Here is a 12492-nt window from a genome sequence, read left to right as displayed (position 1 = left end):
AGGCCGCCACAGGCAACAGGTGCGGCTGCAGCAAGCGGCGGCCGGTGCACTTATCTGTACAGAGGGCGTCTGATGTTTCATCTTCATTCAGCACACGACAACACTGAATTTGTAGCCAGCAGTGCGGAGCGTCAATACGTCGAAGAAGTAGTTTAGATGTTTCTCTGTTACATAGCAGTCCAAGTCTTATAATTGGAACATTAGTATTTGTAAAATGTCTGGGAGAAAAGGAATTGAGTCATATGTGGGTTATATATGCGTTTAATGATATGTCAAATTTAGTCCAAAATAATTCAAGTGGAATCATAGATTCAAACTTTGGTGACAAATCCGAAATAGTAAATTCAGTCACCAATGATCTCACTGAGTATTATGAAGTACCCACGAATGAATGTAGAGTTAACTAATTGTAGTGGATGGGTGCCTGGAGGTGCCGTATTAAAACTCGGCAGAGCTTTTCAAATGATTTATTCGTTTCCACTACAGTGCTTCGTTGACCTCGGTCCGCGTCACAGGCCCCGCAATGCTGGGGCCACTGCCCCAGCGACCTGTGCAACGCAACACTGTGTCGTGCCGGACTTGTTTGCCAGCTGTTGAGTTCTGATTACGTCAGGATGGCTGCGCCAGCAGCCGACTCAGCTGCCACCATTCTGGTTTACTCTGCGCTGTTCCGTCGGGAGCCGTAGCCCGGCCACGCTGCTGCTTCTTCCTCAGCTGGCGTCGCTGGGAACACGGCGGCAACGACCGCCCGCGATCCGGAGTACGAATCTGCGGTCCTCGACACGGATGTCTCCGGCGTGTGTCGGGAGCCTAGACGACTGCCCGCGGTAGCGAGCCGAAGAGTGGCCCGCCCTGGCTGGCTGCAGACCCCGCGTCGGCCTCGGAGGGTCGAACCGACGACCCGCCGTGGACTGGGATGCTGTCGCTCCATCTGTTGCAGCGTGTAGCTCGGCGGTGTGACAAGCGCCGCCGTCCAGGAGAGATGCCACACTTCAATGAATCTGATTAAAAAAGAACACCTATTTAGTTTCTGCTGCATGCCTCTGCTGCGCTAACGCATCGCTCCAAGTCACATACCCGTGCCAGTGAGCCCCTTCTGCCTGTAGCTTGCGACATGCGAACCGCTGCGTTCACTCTTTTCAGCGGTTCGATGACCCCTGTGGCCTCCATTACACTTCGCAACCGCTGGTCAGCGTAACTTACTGCAATTAAGCCTGCACCTGGCTGTAACTTGTGAGCACCAAATCTAACTTCTCTATCTTAAGCTGTGGTGCTGCTACATATTAATGAAGACAGTGAAAATATAAATTTAGTGTCAAGCAATGATAATATAAACCCAGGACGTGTAGTACCTACTCAAAATGAAGTTATTGATTAGCATGACGATGCCAGAGAAAATTACTCTAACGTCGACGTTACCAATGAGCCAACAGAAATATTACATACATTAAGTCATGGTACAGCATCAGTTGACACTTTGTAAACTCAGGGTGATGATCAGGATATATAGTCTATGCTAAAATTAATTTTGTAAGAAAAAGTAGCAAGGAAAGGAAATAAGTAGGAGTTAAAAGATGTTAAGATACGAATAGCTCAAATTAGCGCCAAGTTCAGTGCTTTGGAACAAAAGGTTACAAATCTTGAAGCTGAAACTGAGGGATGCTACAAGAAAATAGGTTATGAAACAAAGGAGTGAGGCAAAAAATTAGGAGTTTGTGAGTCAGGAGTAAATAAGAAGGTTGATTATGAAATCGAAAAGTTAAATATAGTTCTGCATTATCCAAATTGGGCCATAGAAACAACAATTAATGACATTACTATTGCAAGACAAGGGCAAAGTAAAACTATCAAAGCATGTAATGATAAAAAAAGATACGGTGGAGCAATTTACAGAGAATCAAAAACGACCATGAAATACTTAGTCGTAATATTTCACATGCAGAAACCTCTTGTAAAGGCAACCCAAGTGTGATTCAGGGTAAAATGAGAGAAATAGAGCAAAACGTACTTACTGAGATGCAAGACAAAATAGAAAATGAAGTCGAAATTTGATGCGAACACGAAAGAAAGAAAGAAAGGTGCTGTTCATGATATGGAACCATACACACAGTAGCCTTCATGAGACAGTCATTCCTGAGAACAAGATAGAACAACAAAAAACCAGATTCATGACCAGTATGTTAGAAGACGAAGCTATATCGAGAGGGACTGGGGTCAGTAACTCATGTAAAACATATAAAAAAGTTGTCCAAGAATTCTTGAATCGGTACTAAATACAGCGAAAGGTGAAGTATTTGTAGACAGAAAGTTTAATGGTGAGAATGTCATTCTACCACGAATGGACAGGAGTGAGGTATTAGAAGCTCCCCTACCGAAGTTCAGTGGTGTCAAGATGTCAATAAACATTGACTTGACAGCCAGCTTCTGTCAGAGGCCGCTAGATAAAAGTGGTCAAAGGTATACTGTATTCGGCTATGGGAGACAAAGCTTTCGTTGTAGTTCTAAGAAGCATAATAATGGGGTAGATTAAGGTGTTGAATGTGAGATAATTGTGAATCAGCTGCCTCATTCTAAAACAGAAATACTGCCACAACAATTATTAGCTCAAATATCGATCAATGACACCAAAATGTATTATCAATATTAACCTAAGAGGGCAAAAACGTTCATTGTGTTGCCAGGTAATTGACGAGTACTAAGTGCCGGTGTTAACCGAGAGCATGCTTCATTTTCTTTTCCTGATGATAGTTCTCCCTCTGCTTTCATTCAGAACTATATCTGTCTTCTTTAACATTCTTCATCTTCGAGGTCAAGATGAGAAAATTTCGTTACACAGAATTCTAAAACAAAGGAACAAGCCATGACAAAAACAAAATAGCCCAGCAGCATAAATATGAGCACAGTACGGATGAAAAACAGGCATCAGAAGGAATATACAGGGTGTTCATTTTAAAACTGTACATTGGATCGAGAAAGCTATAATTCTAATTTGTTTGTCTTGGAGGGGGCATCCAAAGATACCACACTCGAGCCGCCACCCCACCCTGTGCGATATGCCGGAGGAATACAACGTCGCAAATGAGGTTTCCTATTAGAAGTCATGAAATACTGATTTGTCCTACCCTCGCAGCATGGACGTGGGGTCCCATGTGCCACTTGATATTCAAGGGCCATTGAGTAGCATGTCATTAATTACGATTGTGTAACAATTTCTATTCCTCCGATTACAGCGCCATCTGTGGCGAAACGAAGACAAAACGTATGTAGCGTTTGTCGTAGAATAGTAATCGGCAATTAAAAGCGCCTGTTCTCATTGAAGATTTCAAAGCTGCTTCCCGCCACCAATGCACTTGTTGGGGTGGGGGTGGGCGTCGAGTGTGGTATGTTGGATGTGCCCCTCTGAGACAAACAAATTGGAATGGAATTTTTTGATCCGATGTGTAGTTTTCGAGATATTTCACTGTCTTCAGATAAAATGAACACACTGAGTGTGGACAAGCCAGAATGTACGAACTATAGGATTACAGATACAGCAACAGAACACAGTAGATAGTTACAAGAAAACACCAATACCACATTAATACACATAACACAAAGACATTTAATAAAGTATGTAATGGAACGATTTTTAAATATATACAACAAAAATAAGCAAACCTTCATATCTGAAAATATTTTAAGAACAGGAAAGCAATACGAATGCTGTTATATACAACACAGATGAAATAACCCATAAAAATAAGCTCAAGGCTTCAAAAGAAGAGGACGATGCCATACCAGGTAAATGAAGAAATTCTGGAGGCAACAATAATGGAAATAAATAAATTTTGTCTTGAGAAGATGTAGAGAATTTATCGCTACTCTTTAGTATTAATTGAAACGGTGAAGTAGTTTTCGCAGTAAAAATGGCTCTGAGTGCTATGGGACTTAACTGCTGAGGTCATCAGTCCCCTAGAACTTAGAACTACTTAAACCTAACTAACCTAAGGACATCACACACATCCATGCCGCAGGAGGGATTCGAACCTGCGACCGTAGCGGTCGCGCTGTTCCAGACTGTAGCGCCTAGAAGCGCTCGGCCACCCCGGCCCACTTTTCGCTGTAATGAATTATGATACACTGATAGGCTAGGAACAGTTCTGGCAAAGAGTTTTATGTTGAATGGAGAGTTATGGTTAGTAAGCGACAGAAAAGTGGGCCATTTAGTTTAGAAGAATGAAATGAGGGTCTAGATTAGGCGACAGGAAAGTCGGCCAGTCATTTGTGAAGAGTGAGGGAGGAAAGGCAAAACGTGACTTGTAAGTCGGCCAATAAGTAGTACAGAATAGTAGTGTAGAATACTCCCTGACGTACTACATACATGATCCAACCCGAACAATATTCCCAGACAGACCAGAAGATGGTGGATCCATCTTTCGGAAGATAACTCGGTTCATACGTGGGTGGATCTATACAGATCATTGTACATGAATTTTCCTATTTGTAGATGGATCCAGCCCGCCGCCGCTTCCAACGACGCCTCTGGCATCGATGGAAGGAGGAAGTTGGATGTCCCCACTTCCAACAGACATATCACTGTTACGCCATGTCTTTTCACAGCAGAATGACGTCAATACACTACCTCCAACTATAGTCTATGTGTTTAAGCATTAGTTTTGCCATTAGGAGAAATAAGTATACACCCTGGCTGGGTTGGAGCTCTGTAACAAAGTCGGTTGGCACAAAACAAAATGTCAAGTCTCATCTGGCCATGAAAACAACAAGAGCATATTTTTAAGTGCACATTTACTTATGGAGAACAGAGATGCATACAGATATATGTGTAAAATGTCAAAAATTCTGTAAAAATTACGATATGGTCACAAAGAATATCCGCATTTGTCTTAGTGTGTGGCTGGAATGTAACATAAACTCTAGATCAAAGTTTCTGGGGGACCTCTTCAATGCTTTGCTAGTAAGTTATGATGGCGAGTAATCTATTAGAATCACTGCGTACTCTACCTGCTAACTGACTGAGATCTGTGCTACAGGTTGAGAGATAGCGAGAGTTTATTGTAGATCCCTTGCGAGAAAATGTATGGATTTTGCTGTAATTTACACCGAGGAAGTGAGAGACATGGCGTCACAGATGTACTCAGACCAAAACAAGATCATTTTACAATTTGATAATCGATCAAGAGGAGCTGTGACGAGTAGATATAGAAAGAGTAGTGACGCCACATATACCATTTACGTAACACCAAGCGATTACTTCTTCATGGAAGAAGGTTGTCAGAGAAACACAGTGTGATTGTAGACAACGATAAGACAGTTGGAATAATCTGTTTAAAGTAGATGACCTCGTATTGTAATGATACGTAATAAATTTACAAGTCAAACCACAAATAATTATCTGTAAGCACCTTATACATTTTTTAGTGTCCAGTCATCTGACTACGTGGACCTTTTACGTCCTCCTTGGCTAAAGAACATTGTTTTACTAGATACGCATACAACAAGCAGTATTTACAATGTGCTCCACTGTACTCTGTGTCAGTTACATCCATGTTGTGCCAACTAATGGTTAACTTGCAGAACAGCTGCAGTTTGTCTATTGGAGGAATACTCGAAAATTCCCTTAAACCGTCCTAAGATTCTCAAGACCGAGAGAAGCTTATTAATTATGTTCTGTTTGAGTACGGTTCTAATTATCCACTACATGGAGATTTTTAACACTGACTCCAACTAAGATGACGTAAGTATTATGCAGAAGTGCTGTATTAAAGCCTGGAAAACATATTTCTCTCAATCCAGAGCATTTTTCTCCACAGTACCGTCAGATAAAGATATCTCCCAATTAGGACTGGTACTCATAAACGATACTCACCACAACAGTAGATCTGTGTGGTAGGTCACGACTACTGCCGTACCTGAATCATCAGGGACGCCGAAATCGTATGCCACACATCAGTCCATATCTCATTTCTACTGGGTGCGGTAGGTCATGTCTGTCACTGCTGAATCGTCCAGGGTCGACGACAGCTCTGTCTACCATCCAGTCATAGTCCACAATTTGTAAAGAATGCTTAATAAGTAATTGCTTCTAAACCAGATTTCTTTTTCCAAACACTACTGCATGTTCCTCGTAAATAAATCAGTTTGGAGTAGAAACGTATTTTTCCCCTTCCTAGGTCCGACAGCGATGGGATAATCGTCCTTCCGTCACACATGTTGCAGCTTGGAGTCTGATACATGGTACTGAATCAAGAATAGGCGATATGGTTGTTATTTATGTTTTCTAAAACCGCCAAAAGCGTCGCCTCTCCCAGAGATTTTTACTGGTGTGTTAAGAATTTTGTGGAAAAATCTAGTGAGAGTAATTTTTATAATGCAAAAAGAGAGAACTAACTGGTGGTTTTATAGGTGTCTAAAGGACACGCAAATGACATCTATGTCGAGCGTATTTATACCAAGGTGAATCAAATGAAAACCTTAAAGTTGAAATAACAAATTGAAATTTCGCGCCGTTATCCTGTAAGTTGGTAACCGTCCTACAAACAGTGTGCAGAATGACCTGTAGGTGGCAGCATAGTGCAGATGCCCACATATCGTCGCAGTATCAGTATAAAGATGGCCACCCCAGTTGTGACTTGTACCAGGGAAGAACAGCGTTCTGTTATTCAGAATTTGCGTAGTGAATGTGTGAAACCTATTGAAATTCATTGAGGAATGAAGGTTCAGTACGGTGATGCATGTTTCAGCAAGTCTACAAATGGAGTAGGAAGTTCGCAAATGGTGGGACTTTAGTGGAAGATGCTCCTCGTCCAGGTCAGGCATAACGGGTTTTGACTCCACAGAACATAGCAGCAGTCGAAGCCATAGTGAAGGAAAACCGCCGAGTGACACGGAATGACATTGCAACTTGTTTACAGATTAGTCATGTGTCAGCACACCACATTGTGCATGATGGGCTCCAGTTTTGTCCGCAGCTCGTGGTCGTGCGGTAGCGTTCTCGCTTCCCACGCCCGGATTCCCGGGTTCGATTCCCGGCGGGGTCAGGGATTTTCTCTGCCTCGTGATGACTGAGTGTTGTGTGATGTCCTTAGGTTAGTTAGGTTTAAGTAGTTCTAAGTTCTAGGGGACTGATGACCATAGATGTTAAGTCCTATAGTGCTCAGAGCCATTTGAACCATTTTTTGCTCCAGTTTCACAAAATGTCTGCAAGATGGGTGCCACAGCAAATGACTCCTGAAATGAGAGAACGACGTGTTGATGCTTGTGAAGAACTTCTTCGGCGCTTTGAACGAGAAGGTGACGGCCTCCACTTTTACCGAGATGATGTTTTCTGTAATTGGTATGAAGACTCGTCATCCTGAGTTTCCCAACCATATACAAAACATGACATATGAAAGAGAGAAGTGGTAAAAACAGGTCGATGTGAGATGAACGTAATATGACGAATCGTCATTCTGTGTTTACCTTACGCATACAAAAGACGTAACATGTGTTCCAGCGGTTAACCTACACAATAGTAGTGAAATGAAGATAGACCAAAGTGCGATCAAGTTGCCATGATATGGAAAATTAATGTAGATATGACTGGATGGCAGCAAGGCCACCCCATCACCTAAATGGGCTGATAAGGGGTTACAAAAAATACCAAACGGAATACCGACAGAACTGTTGCAGCACACCAGTATGATAGTAGTAGGGCAAGGTTAGCGCCAAGATACGCTGCATTGTTTCCAAATTTATTCAAGATGACGGTAATGACGTCATCCAAGATGACGGGATTTAGACTTCGCAACAGCGCATGACGTCATCCAAGATGGCGGATTTTGGCAGGAAAATAGGCAAATTGTGCTACATCCACTAACCTAACCTCAAGAAAAAATGGCAGCAATTTCGAATTTTGGCGAGAAAATAGCCCAATTGGACTAACTAACCTAAACCTCCACAAGAAAAAATGGCAGGACGTTTGAAATCCAAAAGGATAATGCATGCAAAAACCGTACTTGTCTTTATTATTAATTATTATCATTGACTAACATTCATTATCATTTTTTATTATTTATTATCATTTATTATTATTTTTTATCATTTATTATTATTTATAATTATTGACCTGCCTCCACTAGAAAATTCCCTCCAAATTCAAATTCCAACACGATAATGGCTGCAAAACCTTACTTTTGTTTATTATTATTCATTATCATTTATTAACATTCATTATCAATCATTGTCATTTATTATAATTCATTATCATTTATTATCATTCATTACCATTTATTATTATTTATTATTATAGGCCTACCTCCACTAGAAAATTGTGTCAAATTCAAATTCCAGCACGATAATGTCTCGAAAACTGTACTTCTATTTGTTATTATCATTTATTATTTACTCAAGATGTCCGATTTTCTCGGCGAGAAAGCCAATTTCCTTACATCCATAACAAAAATCTATCACAAGTTCAAATCCCAACACCATAATTGATCACAAGTACGAACTTTCTCCGTCACTTATCTTTTTTTCAGTGGTAGCCTATCATAATCGCGTCAAATAATAAACTGCAGTAACGTAAGTCAAGTCCTTCGATTTTACAGGGGGGAAGGGACTAAAGACTTTATTTCAAGAAGTGCAGTCATCACTTGTTCTCCAACACAGTCAGCACACACATCTTTGATATCGCAATGCAGTCATCACGACGTCCGCACTCCAACTGAATTAGTTCAAATCCTCGCCACCCCCTGGCCAGCGTGCAGAGACACTGCCGATGCCTGTCATGTACTGCGGCCGTCCACTCACGCTGGACTGCCGGTATGCAGGGGGCAAGCCCAGCGATCACTCCTACGTCGTAAACATGTTTTCGTTGGACAGGCTGGAACTTGCTGAGTTTGACGTGACAGCGGTACCTTGTCCACTCACCACGTGTATTCGTCGCCTCTGCACGTTTCCCGCCAAAATTGTTTGCCTCGGAGCTGAATCACACAACGGTCGGCCATTCCCTGCCTCACTTTTGGCGCCAAAGTTGTTTTCCTGGGTACGTTCAAACCTGTCGATGCTGACCGCTTACCGTCCACCATTTGTCCTTGTGCGAGCGAGCGAGATCGCAGTGCTACACTTTTGGCGGCAAAGTTTGCTCAACAATGGAATCCGCCATGACTATATAACAGCACGTTTGGTCTGCACTAGAACGCTCGCTAATTGACCCTCTCTCACGCACATGTAATAACTGTACGATCACTGCGCCACCGCCACGCTTACGTCATACAGCCTTTATACACGCGACGGACATAGTCTTCTGTAAATACCTAAGTACTTATTTCCATTTCGCTTTTAATCATATTAAATAATTGAATTTACAATTCCATATACGTATGCAAAGGTGTTCAACTACCTAATTTCAACTACTTTTCGAGGACCAGGCAGCCACCTCTCCCTAGGAACCAGCACCAAGTTTGAATTCTGGCAGTAAAGAAAGGTTACTTCTGCTTTCTCTACCAACCTACCAAAATTGTTGGAAAGAAAGGGCACCTGTGCTAACCTCAGCCACCCGACCGCCACTTCTTCCTAGGTGCCAGCGCCAAGTTTGAAATCTGCCATTGAACAAAGCTCACTGGTGTTTCCGCCACCAACCTAAGAAAAAGATCAATTGAGACAGAGCTGCAAGTAGGTACGATTCAAACGTTGACTCATTTATTCTAGGACAAGTTGCTGAAGGTAGATTTTTTTCCCAGTATTCTATTTGGATGCTTTAGTCACGTGATATAGTCAGCGTTCTAGTGGTATGCGGCTACGTGTTCGGTATGTTATTTAAAGCACTGTCGGTCATTAACGGTGAACCCGTCGGTCATCAGAGGACTTCTATCTCATGTGTGATTAAATTTGACACATTCCTCTAAACGCACTTTGATTAACGCGACCCCCACCCTGTCGTATGCTTGGTGGAAAATCGAGACTTCAGGGTTATAACTAAGTTAGCTGTGGGTATTTGTGAGGGGCTGTAATCAGTGTGTACACACTTACCCGACAGACGGGTGTTTACAGAGTTGGTGACAGGATAACTTGTAATTTTCACATGTTGGACGCTGCTGTTAGGCGTATCTGTTTGCTCCTAGGATGTACTGGCCACTGATAACTATCATTTTTATATAGACCTGATGGAGTAATACTATTATTTCTGACTCGTGATCTGGTGTGATCATTGGGCACTAGACATATCCCCAGGGCTATATTGGGCTCGTATCATAGAAAGGAAAAGTTTTACAATTGGGGTAGAGATAGCTCAGCGTAGGGTGACCGGGGAGAAGGATGTATGTCTGACAGGACGGAAAAGTAAGCGATCGGAGGTTATGGCCCGTTTTTAAATGCTGAACGTTCTAATCTTAGGAGTGTGTGTATGTGTTCATGTTCTCTCTCTCTCTCTCTCTCTCTCTCTCTCTCTCTCTCTCTCCTACTGGAACGTTCGATGTACCGATCATGGACTCTAGAACAAAACTTTACACGTGATAGATTGGATGATTTACTTAAAAATGTATCGAACTACGGTGTGTATAAATATCGCTCCATTCTTGTTCTTCTTAACTGTAGGCTATTAAATTAAGGCATTTTGAGATCTGTTACTACAGATCGATGTGGTGTGCTCAGCTACAAGACTTGGTTACATTTCGAGAAATGTGGTGCACTTGGAGGGGTTAGGACTAGGAAAGCTCTATTCAGTCAAGAGAGGTGGAGTGTAGCTGTATTCGTCTGCTCGGTTGAGGAATAATTGGTTGGCGATGATGCGGGGTAGGTTGGTCAATGCCGAGGTGAGACTGGTCTTTTAACATAAGAGGACTAGATAGCTCTGTGACCGCCATACGCAGAGAGATTGACCGAGAACTATGTGCGAGGTCTTAGAAATATGTATAGTGTTGTCTGGTATAATTTGATCGTCTTTATGTGTTCGTGTGAATGGACGTGCTGAGTAGTCATCTACGAATGTTCACAATGATACTTGAAAAGTAGAAGATGTATGGTTTAGCTATGATTCTGAAATTAAGAAAACAAGCTGTCACACGATTGGCCAGTGTTGGACATACTGTAAGATATTTCGGGATATCAGCTGTGATGGATAATATTACAGTAGATCGGTGGTGCCTTATCCATCGCATCTGTGCATTGGGTACGACATAATGATTGACTGACAATGCTTGCTTGAGTTGGGGGACAAATTTTGGTTCATGGACCGCAACTTCCGGGGTTGCTAGCACCGAAAACGGTGATCCCATACTTGTGTGCAAAAATGACCAATCACTAGAAATGGAATGCAGAGTTATAAACTATTCGGTCACTGCGACATATGAGTTTAAATGTAGAGGTGGTCAATCACTTTCGAGGGAAGTGGCTACAACGCCAGCAGGCTCTTCTAGTTTCCTTGTGTTGTGGCTGTCCTTTAATTAAAATCATTCAATGTTATGCTATCGACTGTAAGAATATGATTTACAAGGTGCAAGGTATAGTTTCCTGTGAGAGGCTGTGCATCAGCCCGTGTTAATGTCTGTTTAGAATCAGACACTGACTTCGAAGTCGCAGCAGAAAGACGAAATGCAAGGCAGTGTGCAAAAGCATGTTAGAAAACACTGTTTGAACAAGGGCCAGAGGCAGCTTCTCATTCACTTAGAGTATGGGTGATCAAACTTTAAAGGGCTCTCTGCAGCGCGTGTATATTTAATATGATCTTGTTCATATAGGCATCTGTAGTTTGAGGGGTCGGACTTGGCGAGCTGTTAGGAATTCTTGGATTGTCGCACTCTGAGTTATTCAGGGGGAGTATCGTGAATTACGTTTGTCCACGCTGTAGGTGGATCGCATTGGTGCCTTTGTGAGTTTTTCACTGTTTAATGGTAGAGGATAAAGATGATAGGTTGTTGAAGATCTGTTGTACTAGTATCTAAGTTGAGGCGTACAACATTGTCCTGTTGTAGTAACTGAGATCGTTCTGTTTATAGACAGGTTGCAGAAGGTAATAGATATGTCTTTCTCTGACTTAAATTGCAGAGATGAGATGGGTGAAGATAAATGCATACTCATCTATGCTTAGAAAGGGAGAATGCTATTGTATTATTAAGTGAGTTTTGCAGGAGTGAATATGGTTTTATATATGCGCGTGTTTAAGATTTGTGAGTGGAAATTGTTAGCGAAGGGTGAATGACGTCGGGTTCGCTGGCTGGGGGAGACACTATTTACATGTCCTGTTGGAGATGCAAGGGGGAGATAGAGATCTGCACTATTCAGGAATCCATTTGTGCACTGTATGTTGTAGACATTAGCTGGAGAGCAAGTATAGGGAGAGCCCACTTCAGCATTCTGGTCCTGGTGGCTGAGTGGGCAGCTGTTTAGATGGACAGCTATGTGGCTTTGACATGCCGCCAGCGGCGCTCGGACACTCGCTTTGTAAGGCGCTATGGGATTAGTTTGAGCATTTAGTACTTGTTTTGGTGGTTATTGGATTAAGAAATGTAATACTGA

This window comes from Schistocerca cancellata, chromosome 4 (assembly GCF_023864275.1).
Source record: "Schistocerca cancellata isolate TAMUIC-IGC-003103 chromosome 4, iqSchCanc2.1, whole genome shotgun sequence".
Classification (NCBI taxonomy): domain Eukaryota; kingdom Metazoa; phylum Arthropoda; class Insecta; order Orthoptera; family Acrididae; genus Schistocerca; species Schistocerca cancellata.
This window is presented reverse-complemented; position numbering follows the sequence as displayed.